Consider the following 25,787-nt stretch of genomic DNA (forward strand, 5'->3'; position numbering starts at 1 on the left):
ACCAAGGAAATGAAGAATGTGAAGAAAACCATGTTAATTAGCTAAGGCTAACTAGCATTTTACAAGCGTTAGCATATTGCCGGTGTTCTTATCACGCTAGGTCGTGTTTATGTTTAAATGTTGGCGATATCAACAGATTACATGCTAACAGCTAACTTAAAACTGATAACTGTTTACATTAAGGCAGGTATCTAATAGCATAAAGCTACAATTTTGGTCATTAGATGTTTTATTGTGCTAGCTTTTTTTTTTTTTTTTTAGCTGTAGCTGAATGCTGTTGCTAACTGACACAATACAACCATTGTGTCCATATTAGCATTTAAATTACAGTGATGGGTATTAGATTGAATACTTGCTCTATTATCTGTTAAAGGTGAGATTTGTAAAGAATCACAACATGATTGAAGAGAAATACTGTATAATGATTTTCAGTAATAAAATGGTATGTGGGATGTAAAGCAGAGAAACAAACTTGTTTTATCCAAATGAATCAAGAGTCAATAACAATCAGCCCACCGGTGGAAATTGTGTAAGTTGGCATGTCATTTTATATTTCACTTTGGCATTGTAGACAGGAGAAGGGTTTAATGGAGTAATCATTTGCCAATGTTCATAAACAACATATTGATCCAGTTGAAATCACATTTCCAGCATCTTGGGGTGCAGGTAGCCATGGTACAAATGATGGGTATGGACAGGTTTGCCGTATAATACACTGATTGGCATTAGTATGCAAGATGTGTGTGTAAATCGGTAGGCCAAAAGGAGACTTAATAAAATTGAGCATTCATTTTTAAACAAAAGTTCAGCAGTCTTTTGCAAATTCTAATTTGCAATGCGTGAGCTGAATTATAAGACAATGTACTGTTGAGTATACATTTGCCATCGCGAGGGTCTGGTGTGTTTAATAAAGTGTGCAGTTCATACATTTGCATTCATGCCTTTTGGCGGACGCCTCTATCCGAAGCGAATTACAAAAGTACTTTGAAGTCAGTATCAGTATGTATTTCTAAATGCACACTGATACAAGTGCATTAGGTCACAAACTAAGAAGACCATCAGTTTAAAATCTCAGTTGGGAGGGTTTATACTTAGAAAAGCATGTCTTTTGGCGTATAGATGAGGTTTGAAGACTGTTAGTGACTCGGAGATCTATGAAAAGTTCGATCCACCAACTAGGTTTCAGAACAGAGAAACTTTTTGATGTATTCCTTCTTTATACCCTGGTGGGATTAGTGAATTAGTGGAGTGGAGTGCGGTGTGGGGTGTGATAAGTGCTTGGAGGTAGATGGGTGCTGGTCCGTTTTTTGGCTTTTTAGGCCAGCGGTATGAAGTGGGAGAATTTTTTTTGGAACATTTCTATTTTGTTACACTCTATTTGATAATCCCAATAAACAGGGTGTACAATCACATATGATCTTCAATTAAGATTCAATGAAAATGACAAATGACCTGAGAACAAAAGTTATTGCTACGTTCTGCTTACATCAACAACCACCATGATCCAGGCTCAGAAAGATTCAGAGCTTGATTATTTTTTAATTGATCTTTTTTCTGTACAATTGCAAGTTTTGTTGAAATATTGTCATTGTCATTTTTATTAGCATACTGTGTTCCATGTGATGCTATGCTTCTGAGAGTGGATGGTAGCATTTCTGGATCATATTCACGCATGCCTTCTTCTTTGCACGATAGAGTAAAACCTTAATAATAACACTTGCTTTTTTCAGACCTTTGTTGCCCCGTCCCAACCTTTTTTTGGAGCTATCAAATTCGAAATTACCTTTTTTTCCCCTAAAATGGTACATTTCCTCAGTTTAAAGCTTTGATATGTTTTCTATGTTCTATTGTAAATAAAATATGGGTTTATAAGATTTGCAAATCATTCTATTCTGTTTTTATTTACAAATATAAAACTTTTTTGGAATTGGGGTTATATATGTAAATGCCAGACTTTGCTGGATTGATTGAGTGACGTCGGTTGTGGCGTCTACCACAGGCCTCTCTTTAGCAAACCCATAACCCAAGCAAGGTACACATAGTCCTTTTAAAAAAGCTTTTATCAAGGTCTTTTGGATCATTCAATGTCTAACTTCTCCCCATGTCTCTCCTCACCAAGGGTGGCACTATTAAAAGCATTAAGCCCCTTGTAAGAACACCTTGACAAAGTCTTTATACCAGAAGTGCTGCACACCATCTAACTTTCAAGGTTGTTAGAGCTGATTTGACCTAATAGTTGGGTAAAGTTCCAACACTTGTTAGTGTCCTAATAACGACAAGAACATCAATTTTTTCATTTGGGACAGAACTTGATCTCATCTTCATCATGATCATGTCTGCATGCTGCGTCCTTGTTGGTTAAATGGATCATAGTTAAGCCTTTATGTGGTCATCATGACATGATGTATTACTATTTTTTACCAATAACACAAGTGTCACCCAGCCTTCACTGACACAAAGACACGAACTTGACGATGTACTCACACAAAAGCGCATTTCCTTATGGAATGCATTAGCATAAAATTAGCATTGCACTTTGACAAGGTCTGTCCACGTTGTAAATTTGGCGCTTTAAAAAACACACAACCTTGGCCATTTTTAGCTGCTGACAGGATTCTCATTTGTCTTTTAATTAGACAGACTACAAGGTTAACCTTTACGGCTATTTTTCTGCTCGTTCAATTTACCTCAGGAGAGGACAAATTAGCAAAGAGCTTAGCATCAAAAGAGTGGCTGCATTCATGTTTGAGGTAGTAATCGGATGAACAATGCTCCAGCATGAGCCACACAAGAAAGGAAATGAATACTTGTCCCTGAAGACCTGCTTTTTTTTTTTTTCTCGGTCAAATGGATATTACTTGCAATGCTGTATTGGCTTTGATGGTTGTCTATTGCCAGCCACCTTATTGAATAACAAATTAAGTCCTCGTTGGACACACAAATTCTTTTTTGGTCTAATTTCCTTTACAATGCCTAGATCTGTTATCACTTAAATTCTCATTGGGGGATTTATTACTAAATTATGTACCGTTCAGACTGATGGATACATGGCTCTGAACTGAATATCCAAATTAACTGCTTTCTTACAACAGTTTGAATATTAATTGCATGAGATAATAACCAATGGATAAGGAATAAAGCCAATAATGCACTAGTAATCCGCTGTGTTTTGTGGAAGTTTGAATTGATTTTTTCCCCCTGTTATCATCTAGGGTTAGGAGGTGTTTAACAATCAATATGAATATGCTTCAGTGGTGCTGATGCTTAATTATTCCTTAATACAAGATCTGGCAACAATACATAGAAGTGTTTCATTTATTCCTAGAAGCCCTTAGCTAGAGCCAGAAACTAAGGTCGTCCAAGATAGACGTCCGACTCAAATGTAAAACTCTTCATCCCTGACGAAAAACATTGTATCATCTGCGCAGTATACATTGTGAACAGTCTGTGTAATTGTCTGGGTGCCCAGTGATGACCTTGTGTCACATTCAAGGTGTATTACAGCTTCGCGTCCAGTGTTTCCAGAATAGGCTGCAGATTTGTGGCAACAATGATGACATTGCAACGTTTTTACATTTCTTTTTTACTTCAGGTCCAAATGGTGCAGCACACAAAGAATGACCCATTCACATTATTGAGAGTAAAGAGTGATGGTGTTCCTAGTTTTTGTTTTGTTTTCTGTAGGACAGAAAGCTCCTTGTTGAAAGAGGTTCATTTCAGATTCAGAAAGAATACTTTCGTCTCCCACACAGATAGCAAATTAGCAATGGGCCAATGCTTTCACACATGTACCACTTTTATCCCTCCCATCTAGCAACATGGAATCATATTCACTATATTTATACTGAATTGTTTGCAAGGTTTTTGAGATTTGTTTGTTTTGTTGGTTCTTGCTGTTGGTGCTTTTGTAATGTCCTTTGAGAAATTGTTAGCTAAAGTCACACATGGCTAGTTACCAATAAGATGCATGATGTTGTGGATGTCTGTATGTAACTAATTTCCATTCAATATTATTTGTATAGCGCTTTTAACAATTAACATTGTCCCAAAGCAGCTTTATGGATAAAAATAGGTTATAAAATTTTAATTTATACATTAGTGCCTATAAGGTGCCAATGAGCAACCATTGGTGACCAATGGAACTCTTTGAAATGGAATTAGAAGGAAACCTAAGAGGTTCCAGACTCAGAAAGGAACCCATCCTCATCTGGGTGGCACCAAAAGTGTTAGTATTAGCATGGACATTAAATTTTAGAAATGGAGCTGAGTGTACAGATGAGGTGTTTAGGAAACTGGACAGACTAAAGGTTTAAAGCACTGGTGAATCACTTGGTTTAGATTCAGAAAAGGTCTAAATCCCATTAACACAGTAACTGTTACGTAAATTTAAAATGACATTTTGGTACAGGGTCGAATCAGGGCCAGTTTAAGACATTTGGAGGCCCTGTAATTTATATATTTTATATTTATATTGGGGAGCCCCCAACCTCCTTCCCTCCACCTTTCAGAATAAATAAAAAGCTCAGATTCAAAGCTACATTTGTGTACTTGTAAACACACTCCTACATGATGACAGCTCACATAGCTGCATCAGGAGCTGTGCTTTCTTTGCATGCTTGTTTAGCTTTTCGCTTAGCAGCCCCCGCGGGATGCATTCGTTTTGCTGTCATCAGGTCAGTATGCTGGAAAAGCTGGAAAGCCACCATGATGGTATACACAAAAAGTGGGAAATTGGGATTTTCACATATCCCATCTTCAGAAACTGGGGTTAGAGTGCATGGTAAGTCATGGTACCCTGCCCCTGGAGTAGATGGGGTCAAGGACCTTGTTTAAAGGCCCAACTGTGAGAGCTTGAGAGTGCTGGGTCTTCAACCCCCAACCTTATAATCAGTAACCCAGAGCTTTAACCCCTGAAACACCACTTAAAGACTTTGTCGGTTATAAAAATATTATCGTTAATTTCATCAAGTTGAAATTGTTCTCTAAGTATTGGCACCCCTTGTCTAAGGACCCCTTGTCTACCCATAGGTAGGTTTTTCCTAGCTTTGTGAAACTAATTTGAGTTGGAAATTAGAATAAATCTCATTTTGATTGAATATTGCAGAGTCCATACGATAGCCATGTGAATATTTAGAAACTTTCGACTTGTTTCTAAGATTTTATTTTTATTATATGAATAACTGGGGGTATTGGGGTCCAGTTCATCTGCCAGTGCACTGTGAAGAGGGTTGTGCTCCAAGCCCCGCCCCTTTTCAGTTGCGCGAGCGCCGCTTCAGTATTTGAGCGCGCGGATCGAGGCGCGTGCGGCGGCGGTTCCTTTCGCGCCACGAGTAGTTTTTTTCCCCTCAGTCAGTCAGTCAGTGAGAAGTTGAGAACCGCTCAGGCGGAGTTCAGTCTCCCGCTACTACTCTGTGTCCGGGACAGGACCAATGTTTTACCGGCTTTATTTCTAATGTTCCTGTGCTGCAGGACACACTCATTACCGCCCGGGAGAATCATGATAATGGGCAGCACGACACGGGGGGAATTACGGACCCTGGACGTTAAGAAGCTCCGGATTTAAAGGACAGGACTGTCGGGACAGGAAGGAAACAGTCCTCCACTCCTATGGCCTGAAGGTAAAGAATTAAAACTGAAAAATGTTTGTGTAATTATGTGTAATGTAATTATACTATATACAGGTATACAGTATAGTACGAGAGCCAGAGAAAGATGGAAAGAGGGAGAGAGACAGAAAAAAAAGAGAGCCTAAAAAAAGAGATAAACAGACAGAGGGATACAAAGGGATATAGAGAGACAGATAGAGAGAGAGAGAATGACAGAAAGAGGGATACACAGAGAGAGACTGATAGAAAGAGACAAAGTGAGAGACAGATTCAGAAAGAGACAGAGACAGACTGGGATATAGTGAGACAGATAGAAAGAGAGAAAGTCAGAGTGAGCGAGGGGCAGTGAGACAGATAGAAAGAGACAAAGTGAGAGACCCAGAGAGACAGACAAAGGGATATAGAGACTGATAGAAAGAGAGAGAGAAAGACAGAAAGAGGGATACAGAGAGAGACAGGGATACAGAGATTGGCAGAAAGAGAGAGAGAGAGAGAGAGAGAGAGAGAGAGAGAGAGAGAGAGAGAGAGAGAGAGAGAGAAGGATACAGAGAGACTGATAGAAAGAGACAAAGAGAGAGAGAGATTCAGAGAGAGACATGAGCCTGAGCATGCTGGAGCTCGAGCTGGGTGAGTTTCTCATACAGGGTTTAATTTCATATTTTATGTGAAAGAAATATCTATGATAAAAATATATCACAAATCATACTATGAACATATTTATTTTATATTTTCTGATATAAATTTTATATTTACATTTACCTTCAAGATACAATTATTTTTACATTTTTTTCTGCAATATTCCTTCCATTTTAAAGTTAATTATTTTATTTTAATACATTATTACATAAATTCATATATAAATTTATATATATATATATATATATATATATATATATATATATATATATATATATATATTTTTTTTCCCCAAGGTTCATTATTTTATGTTTATTACATTGTATTGTAATATAATCACATGCGATTTTATATATATATATATATATATATATATATATATATATATATATATATATATATATATATATATATATAAAACAATATAATTTAATAAACAAAAAAATATGTAGTATTATTTTTTTGTTTTGTTGTGATGAAAAATACTCTTTATTGTATTGTAATTTGTAATCTAAGTGTATTATTTTTATATTATATTCTATTTATTTTCAGTTGCTTTAAGGGTTGTATATAAGTTGTATAAAGGTTGTTTGTAAACACTAAAGCAATGAGGAATAGGTCAAAATAAATATTTCCCTGCAGGCTCTGTGCTGTAGGTGACTGTGGTGCTTTGCATGACTGAATCCAAAATGTTTAAACATCTACAAGTGATTTACTTAATAATTTATGTATTTATTATTTATGAGTTATTGATTGTGCTTAGTTGCAACATGGAATGCTCCTTACAGATGTTTTTCTTCAAAGCCTGCTTCACACAATGATTTTTTGTGTTCGTTGCATTTTATGGTTGTTGCTGTAGATAAACAGTGGACGATGTTGTTGTCGTGATTTATCGAAACAATTGAATCCAAAAGTTTTCCTTTTCACACTTTTCACGCATTTTTTGCCAGGTTCTAACAAAACTGCTTTCCCGTTCTCTGAGGTAGGTTTATTGGCAGGCCTGAGTGCTGCACTCTGACGCCAGACGTGATATTCAGGAGTTATAAAAATAAACATTGTGGTGTAATAATATGGGAAATATCAGTATCATATCAGCATTACAGAGCAACATCGATATTATTTTGTTTGTCTACAGTATATTATGCAGCCGTAACTCCGTCTCTCCTTGGTGTATCACTCAGTTTCTCTTATCTCTTCTGACACTGCTGTTTTTAAGGAACGTATGATCGAGTGTTTAGCATACATAACAACAAAAGAAAATGTACTGTACTGAAATGAATATAATATATAATATAATAATAATAATGTTGCCTTGTCAGTGTGCACTACAGCTCATTTTTTGTGTTTATCATCCTCTGGCCCTTCATCATCACCATCATCACTTCCTGTCCACATTATGCAGCTCTGCTGGATATTTCTGGCTGATGGCAATGACACTCAGGTGTTTAAAACCCACACTATAGTTGATGGCCATGACACCCATAGTGCCACCTTAACACCCACTAACAGGACACCACTGTGTCAGTGTCACAGCCCTGCTGAGAAAGATCCACTGGCCAAAAACTCTATGTTCAGCAGAGGTGCAGGGATGTCGGGGTGCCATGGTGCTGTGGTGCATTGGTTCTGTGATATTGTGAATTAGAAGTGTGGTGTGTGCTGTGGGGTGGCAGTGCTGTGGAGGTAGTGGAGAGATGCTGTGGGGTGGAGGTAGTGTAGAGATGCTGTGGGGTGGAGGTAGTGTAGAGATGCTGTGGGGTAGAAGTGCTGTGGAGATGCTGTGGTGTGGCAGTGCTGTGGGGGTGCTGTGGGGTGAAAGTAGTGGAGTTGGAGTGGTGTGGTGGTACTGTGGTGTGGAGGTGCTGTAGTGTGAAGGGGCGGTGGTGTGGTGGGGCAGTGGTTTGGAGGTGCTTTTGTGTGGAGGTGCTGTGGTGTGGAGGGGCTATAGTGTGAAGGAAGTGTGGAGGCGTGTGGTGTGAAGGTGCTGTAATGTGAAGGTGCTGTGGTCTTCAGGTGCTGTAGTGTGGAGGTGCTGTGGTGTAAAGATAGTGTGGAAGTGCTGTAGTATTGAGGTGCTGTAGTGTAAAGGTAGTGTGAAGGTGCTGTAGTATGTAGGCAGTGTGGAGTTGCTATAGTGTGGAGGTGCTGCAGTGTAAAGGTAGTGTGGAGGTGCTGTAGTGTGGAGGTGCTATATTGTGGAGGTGCTGTGGTGTGGAGGTGCTGTAGTGTGAAGGTTGTGTGCAGGTGTTATAGTGTGTAGGTGCTGTAGTGTGAAGGTAATGTGGAGATGCTGTAGTGTGGAGGTGCTGTAGTGTGAAGGTTGTGTGTAGGTGTTATAGTGTGGAGGTGCTGTAGTGTGAAGGTAATGTGGAGATGCTGTAGTGTGGAGGTGCTGTAGTGTGAAGGTTGTGTGTAGGTGTTATAGTGTGGAGGTGCTGTAGTGTGAAGGTTGTGTGTAGGTGTTATAGTGTGGAGGTGCTGAAGTGTGAAGGTAGTGTAGAGGTGCTGTAGTGTGGAGGTGCTGTAGTGTGAAGGTTGTGTGGAGGTGTTATAGTGTGGAGGTGCTAAAGTGTGAAGGTAGTGTAGAGGTGCTATAGTTCTCTTCAGTAAAAAACAGGAATGGTTGACAGTTGATGCATAAACAGATGGGTTACAAACACTTAATGTTGTGGTAGGCAGATACTCTACAATAGGTGTACACTCTGAAATGGTAACTGAGTGTATTTCCTATGTGTAGTCCCCATGTGCGTGTGTGTGTGTGTGTGTGTGTGTGTGTGTGTGTGTGTGTGTGTGTGTGTGTGTGTGTGTATTTTGTGTGACTGTGTAGGAGGTTTCTTTTATCACACCACGGAATGGACTTGTTCCTACATTCCTGCCCCCTATCTTTTTCTCTCACTTTATATCTTTTTCCTGTGTTTCTTTCCCTCACTTAGAATTTTCATCTCTCACTGAATCTCTCTCCCACTTTCTCCATTCCTGTTGCTCTCTCTGTCTCTTGTGCTTCGTCTTTCTCCCTCTCTAATTCTTTTGCATCCCCTCCTCCACCCCTCCTCTCTTCATCTTAACCTCACCATGTCTTTGCTTTTAAAGATGGCTGTATTTGGGGTGAGTTGGAGATGGAGTGCACATGCATCCACAGTTTGAATCTACATGCACTTTTTATGAATTTATATTAAGAAGAGACTGAAGACAGATTACTGTCCACTGTGACCCGGATTCCTTGTGTCAGATTGAACTAAGGTGAACAGAACGGTTCGAGCTCAATACGCTAAAACACACACAAGCACAAAACCTAAATGTTGGAGCTTTTCGAGAACCAGTCGCACTTACTCGACCTTTTTCGATTTCTGTCATCCTGCGGCTCACATCCAATTTCCCTCCGTGACCGATGATTTTCCTCTGATGATAGCAGGTCCATCAGCTTTTGACAGGTGTAGCAGGAATGGCAATGATGACCATATTTCCGCCTCACCCTCCAGCCAAGCGTTTCACACTTTCGCACCAAATGGAGAGTGATGACAGCAATATTTAATATTTGCGCCAACAAAAGGAGAGACCGTCTGTCTGCCGGGACGTAACGGAATGCCATTTTAAAGATCACAGCCTGAAATGACCGATGGGAGTAGATACACTGGTGTGAGCAGGTCAGTGACTTATTACCTGGAAAACAATTACTCTACATGGTGTTTCTATTGAGTTTTATTTGTTATGATACGTTATCTGTTGGCAGAGGGTTAATTTTAATTGCCGCTCTGTTGAAAAGCTCATCAGTACCTGAACACACTATGACATTTATTTGTTTGTGTGATGACACAGGCAGCTGAGAATATCATATTTAGGTTCTGCTTAAAAATAAAAACCTGCTTCTGAGTGAACTTCGAAGCGATTTTACTGTGAATTCGACCCAAATGCGGGTAAAGCAAACCGGGTATTTTTGGTTGCAGCATTGATTTTGGGGATGCCAATTTGAGCTGAAAGGCACAAACTGAACCAGAGCTAGAACATACAGTAGACGTGTTGCGCTTAAGAAATGCCATGTGCTCTGGACATTTGGACAAACACATCACAAAAAAAAATACAAACCCTTGATGGGTCACAAAAAAAATGTATACTAAATATTTCTATAAAGGTCTAGTTATATATTGAGTCCCGGCTCTGTGTAGTCAGTCCTGATTTTTGTGATTTCTTCAAACGTTGACTTTTCACGCCTGCTGAAAACTTGCTTATGTTGGACTACACAGTGAAGCACTTTTTGTGTGCTAATCTGAATTGAATTTCACACCACATGCCCTCCGGTTGCTCCCTGTAGCACAGTAGTTGACCAGTACTTCGGCCAGCCTACACAGAACAGGGCGGCTTGTGTTGCGTGCAACCCAGTGCGATTTTTATCTCTGCTGTTGTTTAGAATCCCTCATCCCTCCCTGGGAGGATCGCTCTTACAGCTGCTGCAGTAATCGTATGGCTTCGGGCCACGAATAATTTCTGATTATAATCATATGCGTGAGTAAATAGCGTCTATCAAACACGAATGCGTTACCAACCTCTCGCTCTACTGGAGAACAATTCAGACATCGTCCGGTTTATTTGAGACTCGGCCAAGGGGTTAGAGTTTACCCGTTCCCGTGGCTGTACGAGCACAGCTTTTTGTGTACGAACGATTGTGTGGTGTTGATTTGTTTTTTATAGTATATCGTGTAACAGGGTTACGACTTGGTTTGGGCTAGTGTTTAATTACAGTGCAGAATGTGTGCGGCCGAGGTTTCTGGCCTGCTGCTTATTCTTCATGCTGTAATCACTTTTGTTTGGTGACCTTTCAAAAAACACAGCTGTGATGAAGAACAATGTTGGTCTTGCGAAGCTTTTGTTTGAAGCTGCTCATTAATTCAGCTATTTTCATCTCTTTATGAATAATCATGCCTCTCCCCTTTCTGACCACGCAATTAAAAGCATCCTTGTGTGCATTTCAGTGGCAGCATGGCGCACGAACAGCGGCGTACAACTATAAAGCCATTGAATGTCAAGCGATCGTCAAAGAAGCGTAGTGTTTTACATACACTAGCTAGTAGCTAAAATATAGATGGCTGGCTGGATTTCAGATCACACTTTTATATTTTAATGCACTCATTTTAACATGATATTGGTTCCATAGTAACAGCTCATTCAAGTCCTGTAAGACAAAAAGTGATTGCCTATATGAAAATCGACTTGTTAGGAAGAAGTCTCACTTGTCCATTTGGAATAGGGTTTAAAAGTTCTGAGATTTTTAAAGACTGGAAGCTTTCCATTGGAATTAACGGGAATTAATGGGAATTAACCGGGAATTAATGGGAATTAACTGGGAATTTAGAAAATTGCAGGTTTTAGCCGATAATAGGGAACTTAAATGTACTGTATTTAAAATAAAAATGAAGGATCATCTTGGTTTAAACCATATTTAATGCAATTTCAGTTTCTATCCTACACATTCATTAATTAAATGCACACAGCGCACTTACTGCAGACCACTAAAGCCACTCCCCCTACATGCACTGCATTCCTCCATAACACAACACATAATTTCTTGTATACTGCACATCAAAAAATGGCCATCTTGGCAAGTATTCACATAAATTGCATAAATATTACATAAATTTATGTTTATTACTTCCTTGTGCTATTATACTAACAATTAAATCAAATTCCAATTCAATTCTTACATTTGTTTATATATAATACAGTTCATATAAATTTCCCAAAATTTCGGATTAATTACTTTAAATTCCCATAAATTCCTGGTAAGTTTTTTTTTTCCAGGAAAGAAATGCAATACGCTTTATGTTTTATGAAAAATACCTTTTTTTCAATTTCTTGAGAGAAAAAATGGAGCAGATTTGGATCAATTACAGTAATGGAAATGTCGTTATTTATTTATCGTCAGTTTTGGTGCTTGAATTTAAATGTCAATATAAATATCAAGTTATGTCGATATAAATGAAAAAACTGAACGGACATCATGTTATACCATGATTTTTTCTATACTGTGATATTTTCAATAAGTATATATTTTGTTTGCTGCTTAACCATACGGGTGACTAGAGCAGTGCTGTTTAATAGAATGTCAGTAAAATACACTAAATGTGCAAAAGTCTGTGGACACCCGATCGCAAGCGTGTGCTTTTTAAACATCCATTTCCACATGTAGTCTTCTTTTGCTGTTTGGATAAACTCCACTCTTCCAGGAAGATGCTCCACTAAATTGTATAGTGTGCTTGTAGAGATGTGTGCACATCCAGGGTACTCCATATAAAGCATATCTTCATGGATCTGCTTTTATACATGGGTGCATTGTCATGTTGGAACAGGTTTAAAAATCTTACTTCAAGTTAAGAGAAAATGTATTGCAACCACACGCAGAGAAATCCTATACAGTTGTGTTCCTCACTCTTTGTGGTAACAGTTTGTGGAAGAACCACATATGGCTGGACAAGTCAGGTGTCCCAATACATTTGTCTATAGTATGCAGTTACCTCACAAGCCTACCTTTTGTGTGATATTGGGTTTTATGGCTACCACACTATCAATGTAGAGTATTAGCTCAGTTCAGAGACAAGATTTGATCAGAGCAGAAATAAGTCCAGTACAGAATTGGCCAGGGTGCTTCAGCACACACCTGACAGAGGCCACTGTGTATTTTTGTGCCATGGGAAGTCTACGTGGGATTGGTTCACACAGCTGGTTCACACCATGTCAGAAGCAGGCAGAGGCAGAGGCGGGCCAGGAACACCATCGGTTGTTAGGATACGGTGCTGGCACACAGCCCTAATGAGCTCATCGGAGGCTTGTTAGAGTCCTCCTCCAATGCTTCTCTCCAAAAAGCATCTGCTTCACGATATCCCTAATGGCTGGCAAACAGTGGAAGATTGCTGGAATGTACAGAAGTTGAACACCGTGTAATGCAGTCAATGAAGCTCAAAAATGCCACATGGTCTGAGCTGCGTTTGGGTTGAAAAAGAAGTTCAGTACATTACGTAGCACAAGCTCTGTAATTAACACACAGCAACCAGAAGTGGTTTCTGCGTTAACGTGCACAGTATGTAAATACTTTTGATCTCTTTATAGTTATGTTAAGCAACGTGGAACATCTGATAAAACTAGTTACTTCCTGTAATTACATGCATTACAGCTGCAATATACAGTCATTCCCTCACTAGGACTTCTTACTGTTCTTCTCTTCTCTTTTTTGAAGACAAAAAAACAAATGAAACAGACTTCCCCAGTGTGAAAAATCGCTGATACTGGAAACTCCTACCATCACTGTTAAATAAACATCTCCTCTGAGAACACAACCATATGTTTTTAAGGCTTATGTAACAACACGTTTTCACTTTTATTATTAGGTTATATAGATTGCTGTCTATTCAAGTCTCTGTGAATAAGATGGAATAGAAATGATCAATGGTATAGAAAGATTGAGATATCAAAACAACTATTGTCATTAAGGAAGCTGGGAAGGTGGTGCAAATGCAGATAAATGTAATTATTGCGCAACACCTGAAACATGCGGTTTGAACAAAACAAGACACACTCAGTAGACAATAGCTTGTGTACACCTGACCATAGGATTCGTATGTGATTTTTAAACATCACATTCTGCATCTTTAGTACCTAATTACTGTTATAATAAACTGTTTTGTGCACAGGAACATTGTCATGCTGGAACAGGTTTTGGCCTCCTAGTTCAAGTGAAGAGGAAAATTTATGCTAATTCAATCCAAAGACATTCTGTACTGTAAATGTAATGTCGCAGCTTTCAAAAACAAAAGTGTTATAATTAATTTTTTTATCATAAAAAAAATTTTAATTAAATAAACAGAAGAGAAAATCCAGCTCAAATTAATATTTGGTGTGGCCACACTTTGGCTTTCAATTCTTACATTTGCACAAAGTCAGGGATTTTGTAGGGTCAGAATCAGGTGTTTGATTAACCAATAATACCAAGCAGGTACCACAAATCATCAATTTTATATGAAGTTTGAATGTTATGAAGAACAATCTTCAGCATTGAGAAAAACAAGGAATATCTGTGCTTAGTGCTCCAAGATGTTTGGAACGACCAGCCGAGTTCCTTCAAAAACTGTGTGCAACTGTACCAAGAAGTATTGATGCTGTTTTGCAGGTAAATAGAGTTCCACCAAATATTGTTTTAAAGTTGGATTTTTCTTCTGTTCATTTACTTTTCAGTTTGTTAAGTAATTTTTTTTAGCCTGCATTTTACTGTATGTATACACACATTTTACTATTTATATTATTTATTATGTGTCATAGTCAGTGATTCTGGCTATATACGTTACACCATGAACACACCTTAAGAGCTAATCAATTCTGATGCCTGTTATACCAAAACTCCATTTCTATATAATTAAAGACAGTAGCAGGGGCTGGGAAACATGTGAATCTGCAAATGGTCCTGCAGATCAAAGTCTGTTAGTTCAGAACATTCTTGGACTGAAAAGTTTTCCTGTAAAACTTTCAGTTCTCAATATTTTTGCCATACACTGCGTGCGAAAGGTTTAAAAGCTGATTTAACTGCCTGTAACAGTTTCAGTTCTGGATAGTTGCCCTGTTGAAATGCAGGGAAATTGGAAAAGCTGCAGGGCAATTTCATGCATATATTACCTTACCATGAAAAACATATTAAAATGCAGCGTTTGGTTTTTATTTAATTATTCATCGATTCCCATATCTGTCATTTCATGTCTGTGATTGTATCCACTGAAAACATTCTGTTTATAACACTGGTAAACTGTTTAATACCTGTCATATGTAACTAATGTTTCTACTTTCCGGTTCTTGTCTGGATTCTCCATGTAGGTCATGTCACACTTATACTGTTACATTGACTGGAATCACATTCAGGCTGGAAGAATCGTCGTAGAATAAGTTTTAATATCTTCACCTTAATACTAGAGTCTGTAAAATTGCATCAAATTGCATACTAGCAATTTCCTTTGTTTAAAAAATGTGTCTAGACACTACAAAGAACAAAGTAAGACCTCTGTGTTCCATGGCAGCTCCTCCCACTCACCTGAGGTCTATTGCCATAGAAACGACATTACACATCACCGTTAAAACTCTTCAAATGAAGTTCACAATTATCTGAGTCTAAAGAGAAAAGCTGACCATTGCCCTGCTATTATCATCAAAGAAAGTAATGGGTTTAGGATATCCATCAAGTGTAAATGTAAGAATGTTCTATATGTATATAAATATAAACAGTTTCTTTGTAATGTATTATTTCTATAGCATTTAATTCGTGTTTATTTATTTATTCAATGATACATTATCACCTATACAGTACATCAGATTCCTAGTTTAAGTGCAAGTAAGTTGTTTGGATAATCTCACACAGGAGTCCTGCAGCCCAAACCAAATGCATTATGGGTGTTTACAATTCTCATTGTTTATATAACCCAGTCTGTCTAAGTGTCACCTGAGTCAGCTAAAAGATCTCGATTATTTTCTTTATTTTCTTAAAATGTTTTCCCAGGGTCAACACGGGTTTATTCCTGCTATAAATCAAACTGTCTATTTAAGGCTGAATGTTAGCAGTTTCACAGTTTCACGAGATTCAGCCCTACAGCCATGACAGGGGTTTGTACCAGTTTCCGAACAATGTCCAGCTGTTTTTCTGTATCAGCGATTTAAAATGCATTGCCTGAGTGGAGTGTGTGTGTCAGTGTAATTATTTTGGTAAAATTCTGTCTGGCATGAGGATGTTTAGCAACAGAAAGCCATTTTCTCAAGGTCACCAGGTCTAATGAAGGTTTCCAGGATGAGCTAACTCTGAGAACACTATGAGACAGTTAGTCCAATGACCATAACACATAGGAGTCTGATTATTTCTGTATTTAAAAAAAAACAGACTGTGTACAACAAACACAGACCCATGCTTTACTTACAAATGGGGAAAAGTTATAACAGCTTTGCTTCCACAAAATGTACTGGTCAGTATTGTTGTGTACTTTTAGGTGTTCAGTGTAGTGTATTTTTAACTGTAGGTTTTCATATGGAGTCTAAAGGGAGGGGGTTATTCAAAAAAAGTGTTGTGGACTGCTCTCTAAATAAAGAGTAGATGGAAATGTCAACGCTGAGAAAGCTATATAATTATACACCATCTTTAATTATACTAAACATGACAACAATCACACACCTCAGACAATTTGGAGGCAACAGTCTGCCTACCGGTAAGTTCTCGTAAAGTAGGAAGAAACTTAAGAAGACACTAGGAAAACGATAAAACTATACAGAGACAGTAACCTTAGTTCAGGATTAAACCGAACACCCAAGAGCTGTGAGGTGGCAAAATGCATTCAAAGTAAAAATGCTTGAAAGGTTTAAAAATCCAATTTGCACTTGATGTAAATGCCACACAGAGGTAAAATTTGAGGACGAGGAAAAAAAAAAAAACGTTTGAACCTTTTCTAGGGTTGTGCTTCTCAGTCCTGAATAGCTTTCTATTTAGAAAAAAACAAAAAAAAAACCCAGAAAGAGCACTTAGAAATTGGACGTGCTGTAAGATGACTTCAGAACACCATCTTCACTTCTTGTTAATCAGTCCTTGTTCTCCACAGCTGCAGTTGACGATCCGCCTCCTCCTGCCATCGCATTTCTTGTTTTCTTGTTACATGTTGACTGTACCTCTTGTTTACTCGTCTCCTCCGACAGCGCGTGAGGCGTGATGGCTGCTGTCCATGGTGCTGAGGGCTGTTGAGTCGTTCTGATTGAGGGAGAGGGACATGAATCCCTCTTTATTTTCTGTCATGCCAAGAGCCCAGATTAATTCTCAGTTTTCTTAAGTATTATCTTCACCCGAGCTTTAAATGACTGCTCTGAAGGGTCTAAACATTTTTAAAGGTTACTCTTGTCTGTTATAGATGTTTGTGCCACCCTAAAAAACTTGCATCCCCCCACCACCCCCATCCCTTCAAACCTTGCCAATTCAGACACAAAGAAATATGGGTGCTTTAATCTTTCCAAAGCTTTCTATTTACTTGCGGATAGAAGTTGCCATCATGTTTATAAAGCAGGCCGATGTCTCTTATGGTCCTTCCCTCCGTGTGGTTTAGCACCTTCCAGAATTTTCCAATCTCTCCAGCTTGCTAATGCGGAAAGCCACACTTTTTTTTTTCAGAAAGGCTTAAAAACTTGTAACTTAATCTACCTTAGATAAACCGTGAAGGCTGGATGTGTTTGTGCTGTTCTACAACACAGTGCTTCACTATATAATAGATATTCAGAGGACACCCAATTATAAACGGTTTTGTCTAAATTAGGAAATAATATCTTCTTGTGTCAGTCATGTAAAAATTAAGCATACACGAAAACAATATCAAGCTTATCCTAGATGTTAAAAACAATAAACATTGTACAGGATATGATTACACTTAATACTTTAATGAGTCTTAATGAACACTTGGACATCAGAGGGTCTCATAAGAGGTTTTGTAGTAGATTGAATAAAGCGCTCGAGAAAACTTGCTATAGGAGAACAAATTTTCAGGAAAATTTTCATGGGAACTTTATCTGGGGAATTTCAGTTATATTTTTGGAATAAACTTTTCCAGGAATTTATGGGAATTAATTAGAAATTTGTGGAAATGTATATAAGCTGTATCATATACGAACAAATAAATATTTTATTTGTTCATAAGCTTACGTGCAAACCAAATCATGTTTTATAAAATGACGTTTTTGACTGATTTAATCCTTAGTGTAATTTTGTTGCACAATAGCTTACACACAGCACACAGTTTATGTTTTAAATATAAATATATTTATATCTTATATTTATGTAATTTATGTGACTACTCACCATTTATTTGACATATTTTGTGTGCAGGATTTATGAAATGATTTGTTATTTTATGGAGGAATACACAGTGCATGTAGGGGGTATGGCTTTAATACCCCTGCAGTAAGTGTGCAGTGTGCATGTGCTGAGTAGATATTCAACTGAAATTGCATTCAATCTGCTTGTTTTAACCAAAATTATCGTGCAAGATTTTTTGTTTTCTAACTACATTTAAGTTTCCTGTTACCTGTAATTTTTTAATTCCCACTTTCTTTTCTTTAATTCCAGGTTAATTCCCATGGAAAGTTTCCACTCTTGAAATTATCCTTAATATTAAACTGTTGTTGCAATTTAATCATGTTAGCTGCATATCTGGAACTAAGGTAGTTTGCAGAAATTACTGGAATACCCCTGAACTAATACCTTTAACAAAATAGCATTAGAGTAGCCATACATTTCTGCTGTCTTTGCTGGGTGAAACCCTGATCACATGATCATAATGTGTTATTGGTTATGCAACACAGACGAGCACTGAACAGTGCTGCACCTCGACTCTTGACACATCGGTGCAATGAGAATATCACCGTAGTATCTGCTACCTCGTTTCTAAAAGGGACAAGCGATCCCTCTCGGCTTTATGCAGTGCAGAAGCTGGATAAACTACTCACACAGAGCTTGTGTTTATTGTTCGAGTTTAGAGATTGATATTGATCCAGACTCCACTCAGCTGCTGAGAGTGATCCCCTGCTGCTGAGCTCCGTGACTCCACCGAGATGCTGGTAGCTCTGATATGGGGCACAAGATACAGTGTTTCATCACACATCCACACGAAACCCCTTAATCATTAATTAACTAATGCATGCAAATTCACATTGTTGCTTGGAATATGAAACCTTATAAGAAGCCTGATATGATTCGGTAAAAGGAATCTCTGACATTTATAAACAGTAGTCGTTTGCATGAATATGATGAATTGCATGCGGGTGATTTACAAAAACGGATCATGCCGTAGGAGGCGGCGTGTACGGTTTGCATGCGAGCTAATACATGACCCGAGTGTGAAACTCAACACACGCTTTATTATTAATCATTTGAGTCACTGTTAGAGCTCCAAGAAGAATCTCTCTGATTGAAGTCACAACGACGTCGATAATTCCCCCCCACTGGCATCTGTTTTCCGAACTGAGAAACGACCCGCAAAGCTTCATCCCTCGGTGTCAAGTGGTATCACATTACAGCCGACTCAGGGGAAAAGGTCACGAGCAGCAAGACAAATTAAACATGGCTTGAACTTAACTTTTATTTGCATGACTGTCCTTAAATTGCCCCAGAGTGAAATATTACTCACCCTGAGTCAGGTTCCAGTTAAAAATTGTAAATAAATGTCTTACACGTTGTTTTTAAAGGAGCTTCTGGCAATCTGTGTTCTGTATTATCTTTATCGGAAGCAATAATATAAATAAATAAACAAGAGAAAGAGGTAAAGAGAGGTGTGTGAGAGAAAGAGAAATGAACATGATGCAACAATACTAAACTGATCAACAAGGACTAAATCAATAGGCTGATTTGCCTGCGACTTTAAAATGATTTAAGGAATTCCAGTTTATGAACTGGTCAAATACTCATCAAAAGCTACTACATTCACTCATACCATGAGTCACTGGTAACAATGAATACGAAATTGTTGCAATATGAATATAAATCATATCATATCAGCTCATATAGAAGCTTGAGGTTGTGAATTTACTCCGGGAAAATTGAGGAAAAACTAAAAGTAACCAGATGCAAACTATATTGTTCAAAATAAATCCTGTACATTTATTTTTTTAACCATATAGTTCCATGTCAGGTATTTTACCGAAGCACAATATGAAATCAGTAGAGCCTTATGCACTTTAAGGACATCATTTAAGGTCTATAGTCATCATGCTTGGGGGTGTTTTGAGGTTTTACCTCATGCTTGGGGAAGTGTTAGCACAAGGGTCAGAGGTGGGAAGTATCTGTACTTAAGTTGATGTCTTCTCATTGTGCCGTTTTAGCCCATCAACCTATTTCTTGTCATGGAGTGTCTATTTCAACCTTCCACTGGTGTATCAATTCCTGGCTCTCACACACCACAGATGTAGGCTAGAAGGCAACAAGAAGTCTGGGGTTAACGTGGATGAGACAGAAGGAGTCACTGATGTAAACATGACTGAGAACAGAGACATTCCTGATCAACTGATCATCATCATCTGTTTTCTGCTTGTGTTTTGTATGGTGGTTGTTCAGCCTGGATACATTCATTAGAAAACAACATTTGAAATTCTTTTGTATTAATATATTCTTTGATGTGAGGTCAGTTACCAGCGTGACACTAAAACAGGTAGTAGTAATGGCTACTTTTTACTGTATGTACATGTTAGGACCCAAACTTCTGTGTAGTCAGTACTTCAACTTTTACCAGAATATTTTAAAACATGGGTATCTGTACTTCTACTTGAGTGAAGAATGTGTTTTTTTGCCATCTCTGACATAGTTTAAGGCTCTGAGTTACTGATTGGAAGATCACGCATTCAATTCTTAGCACTAATATCCCACTGTTGGGCCCTTAAGAAAGGCCCTTAACCCAGCTCCAGGGGTGCCGTATTAAGGCTGTATTGAGCCTAGTTTTCTAACAAGCTGTGATATTTGAAGTACGAACTTTACTGTGCTGTAATGTGACAAATAAGAGGCTCTTTCTTTCTAGTCCTTATAGTTCACACAAGCTGTTTCAATGACCACAAAATAAAAACAAGAGAAAAAAACAAAAATCTTTGTCATTACATTTGTAACATTTTCAGTATTCATCACATTGGCATTATATGCTAAAAGAGGGTGTGGCTGTGAGAATCAGTATAAATATTTAATTAATGTGACAGTATGTTGTGATGCTTTGTTTATTTCTAGTCTGCCGTGGCATTTTCTTCTGTTTGTTTGCAAGCTGGTCGTGTAAGATTACGTTTTGGACATGACAGCAGAGGTAGCAAAGTAACCTGTTTAAACTATTAGGGAATTACACATCCCCAGGAATGTTGGATGCCTTCACAACCTTGGTGCTGAGTAAAAAAAGGTTTCTGTAGTATGCAGTATGCAGTATGTAGTAGTAGAAGTAGAAGTATGAAGTATGTATGCATTAAAAGTATGTAGTATGTAGTAGTATGAATATGCAGTACATAGTAGTATGAGTATGTATTATGTAGTAGTATGAGTATGTAGTATGTAGCAGTATGAGTTTGTAGTATGTATGTAGTATGGGTATGAAGTATGTATGCAGTATGAGTATGTAGTAGAATGAGTATGCAATATGTAGCAGTATGAGAATGTAGCATGTATGCAGTATGAGTATGTAGTATGTATGTAGTATGGGTATGTAGTATGTATGCAGTATGAGTATGTGGTAGAATCAGTATGCAATATGTAGCAGTATGAGTATGTAGTATGTAGTATGTAGTAGTATGAGTATGTAGTATGGGTATGTAGTATGTAGTATGTAGTAGTATGAGTATGTAGTAGAATCAGTATGCAATATGTAGCAGTATGAGTATGTAGTATGTATGTAGTATGGGTATGTAGTATGTATGCAGTATAAGTATGTAGTAGAATTAGTATGCAATATGTAGCAGTAGGAGTATGTAGTATGTATGTAGTATGGGTATGTAGTATGTATGCAGTATGAGCATGTAGTAGAATTAGTATGCAATATGTAGCAGTAGGAGTATGTAGTATGTATGTATGTAGTATGGGTATGTAGTATGTATGCAGTATGAGTATGTAGTAGAAGTAGAAGTATGAAGTATGTATGCAGTATGAGTATGTAGTATGTATGTAGTATGGGTATGTAGTATGTATGCAGTATGAGTATGTAGTATGTATGTAGTATGGGTATGAAGTATGTATGCAGTATGAGTATGTAGTAGAATGAGTATGCAATATGTAGCAGTATGAGTATGTAGCATGTATGCAGTATGAGTATGTAGTATGTATGCAGTATGAGTATGTGGTAGAATGAGCTTGAAATATAAAGCAGTATGAGTATGTAGTATGTATGCAGTATGAGTATGTAGTATGTATGCAGTATGAGTATGCAGTAAAATGAGTATTCAGTATGTAGTATGAGCCACAGTCAGATCTAAAACAGATTGATTAGGTAAGAACAAATGATACTATTTAAAGGAAATGTGTTTTAATATTTAAACTGTATTTAACCGTTTGAGCACCTTCTTGTACATTGTGTTCCTGCTGTTGCCTAGAATAAAACGTAAACGTTTGGAAAAGGCACCAAACCTTTTAAGACCTTCCATATTTCAGTATGTATTTCAGATGTACATGACAGGAAGACACTTTCTGTTTCTGTGGCTTTTGTAAAATCATCTGTGGTCATTTTTTTACAGGTCACTTTTCTTGACACACACCATGTGTCAACATATGTAGCTCTTCTCATCTCCAGTTTATGTCCTTTTCCACAAACAGCTTGGCTAGTATATGAGATCAGACAGAGCAGGGGGTTTAGCCAGGCAGCACCAGCTCCAGTAGCCCCAGGGCCAACTGGGAAATTCAGCAGTATAGGCAGGAGAAAGAAAGGGCACAAGTGGAAGAGAGAGTAATAGGTTCCCTCAGTTAACTTCCAGTCACAGAACAAACCTGTGAGCCACCCACCCAGGGCTATACAGCCAATCACGGGTTCTGTATTATCAGGTCTGGACGCAGGTGGCCTGGCCTCCAGTCAGAGATGAACCTCTGTGTACAGTATTATACCTATTATGGATTTTTAGTAGCTAGCAGAATCTGATTCATTACCATGGTCACACCAAATACGACGTGCAATCTGTCCACAGCAGCAGGTCAGGGATACGTGTACACGATTCGGAGCACGGCACATGCTCTTATTTCCATAACCCTGAAAAGTTTATATAAAAAGGGGTTATTCTGTCACATCACATCTTCCTGCACTCGATCTTGTTGAACTGTCGCTAATCAGTTATTTATTACCTAAAAACCTTTTCTATTTGGAATCCTCTTACCTGTTCCCGAACCAGCAGGAGATTCCCATTTTGACCCTGAGAGATTTTTTTTTTTTTATCTGAATTATGAATTTGGTTTCACTTGAACTGAAAGTGAAAAAAGTCCCCTGCTATTCAAACACTTTCAGTGTCGCAGTGAAAGGTTCATGCAGCTAGATAAAAGTTTTAGCAGAAGCAATATAATTCGGATTCAAAATATTTTCATGGCAACCCACAAATGTAGGTCTCAGCAGGAGCATACAGGCTACTACACATGCACCGCAATTGGGTCTTCTCAAGACAAATACATTTCACAGTCACATCCATTAGCTTCAACCCAACAGGATATGAAAAGGTTAATATTCTTTTGACATTTAAAAATGGTGTTTTTATGGAAAGAAAACACAGGGGTGAACGATATATATCATCTATGATAATATTGTAATTGTTTTAACAAAGTGCAAGTCGACTTTTAGAGTATACAGTATCACAAAACCCAAACAAAGCACACCTGCAGACTGAACACATACATCATTTGATGATGTTTAGTAGATTCGATTTGTGTGCATGGGCATTTATAGTGCGGTTTTTTTTACTGCATGGTTCAGTCTTTAATAATGCATTTAGAATGATCGCAAATTCAAGATTTGGGGCAGGAAAATGTGCACATTTCTATCATTTCATATAGTTAATTACAAATATTGCTTTTATACAACAGTCCAATAAACAAGCAATATATATTATAAGACTCAAGTTTTAGACATCACATTGGCTGTTTTTGCTCAAATTCACCAATAAAACTAAGCCACAGCACTGTTTTGCGTCTCTCAGCAGTAGTGAGTAAGTGAGTTGTTTGAACTGAATCATTTAAATGGGTGATTCAATCAATCTCATGGACTCACTTATTAACAGTGACTTATTTCCAGTTTGAATTTCATATTTAAAGTATCTTTCCTCTGCAATGCATCGATGAATTTTGTTGATACTGATTTCATTCGCTTGGTAACAGTTAAAATGTCTTCTTCTAATTGAGTATTTAAATGTAATAATTCTACTCAAAGATACTTATGCTTTCCATTACTTAAGTGTTCAGCTGAAACTATAAAAATTGCAATCTTAATTTTCCAAACTCGCCCTGAATCACACTACTGCAACCTCCATGTTTCCCTACAGAGATCACGACTGCGGGCAAAAACCTGCCGACTGTGTAATCCATTACTGTAAGCACGTTACCTCTGCCCTTTTAAGCATGTCTGTATATTTATCATGCAAGAAACAAGTGTCTTTCTTTAGATAAGCAGTGATACACACTGGCACATGCACGTATATTTATGTTTAGATGAATATAGTTTGAATAACAGCATGATAAATACTGACAGTTGAAGAGATTGTTGGAAAAGTCATTCCATATTATATGATTCTTTAGACTTTCTCCACTAGAGTGTGCTTTTCAGAAGCTCGATTAATATGTGAAATTGATACTTTTAGTCTGAGTTATGGCACAATTTCAAGACTTCACACCTCCAAGGCTATTTAAATATCTCAGTACATTAGCAGTGGATGAGTTATGCTTCATGCATTTGCCTTCATAAACACACACGACTCTCTTTCAGCCGCATCATTCAAATATAACAAACGACAAAGACAACAAATGCCTTTTCTCTGAGCTACTCCAGTGCCCGAAGGTCTTTCATCTCCCACCAAATACTACCTTTTGCCCTTTTATAAAGAAACATACAAAAGCCAAATATCAGCATAAATGAATTTACGCACCGCTTTAAGCATTGTTTAACATATTATGCAGAAATGTCACTGCACTGTTTAGTTTTTCTCCACATTGACAGATTTGTTCTCTGCCTTCTGAAAGCACATGCTTGACCTATGACCTCCGGCTATAATCTGATCATCACGTCCGTGTCTCAGTTGTCTATTGTAAGCTTGGTTTAAGTGTTTGAACATCAGCAAACATGTTGATGTGACAGCAAACAAGCTGGTAAATGGAAAAACTGCATTCTTTTGATTCAAAAGAGGAGGTGGAGTTACTATCTAAAGCCCCCATCTTTTTTTTTTTTTTTTTTTTTGATTGCACAGTTGTGTGCATGTCTGAGCATTTTCTTCAGTCTAAAGGCATTAAAGTATAAAAATAGCAATCTGAATTTGAATGAACTTGTCTCTCTGACATTTACATAGATTCCTTTTCCTTTTTATCTCACAATCAGTTATTAGGATGTTTTTCAATTTGTTTTTGTGACATGATTGTTTTCTTGCTATTAATACTACTGACTTGAGATGTCACTGATGGACACACAATGGACATGATACATGGAATTGCCTTCTTTGCAGTCTTTATAATGACTATAATGTCAGCTTCTTGTTTATTTTTATCGCACTGACATGATGTATTATTGTTTATCAGGTTTTTTTTTTATTGTACTGGAAATCAGTCACACTGACAGTTTTTTTTTCTAACATCACACACATGACTGAACAAGACTCATACATGACACATGCTCGTGGAAGGAAGATAGATGAGGGAAGCTGGTTTCATGAGGGGGTTGGGTTGGGTGGTCAGGAAGCAGAGAGGTCAAAGAGCATCCAGGAGCATTGGAAAATGGCAGGAAACACCTTCATTACGCCTAAACCTCATGCACCTTTCATTTTCGCATGGCACCAGTCGGTAATTGTTACTTGACCTGC

General features: G+C 37.9%; 1 protein-coding gene across 2 annotated transcripts in view; it reads left to right on the plus strand.

The window, feature by feature from the left end:
- The first annotated feature begins 5,284 nt into the window (after positions 1–5,284).
- Positions 5,285–25,787, plus strand: part of drd2b (dopamine receptor D2b) — a 43,062-nt gene continuing 22,559 nt past the window's right edge. For both annotated transcript variants that reach the window (XM_046839801.1, XM_046839802.1), the window contains exon 1: positions 5,285–5,618. The gene's annotated coding sequence lies outside the window, so the exon portion shown is untranslated. The remainder of the gene's footprint in view (positions 5,619–25,787) is intronic.

Source organism: Silurus meridionalis, chromosome 25 (genome assembly GCF_014805685.1).
Source record: "Silurus meridionalis isolate SWU-2019-XX chromosome 25, ASM1480568v1, whole genome shotgun sequence".
NCBI lineage: Eukaryota > Metazoa > Chordata > Actinopteri > Siluriformes > Siluridae > Silurus > Silurus meridionalis.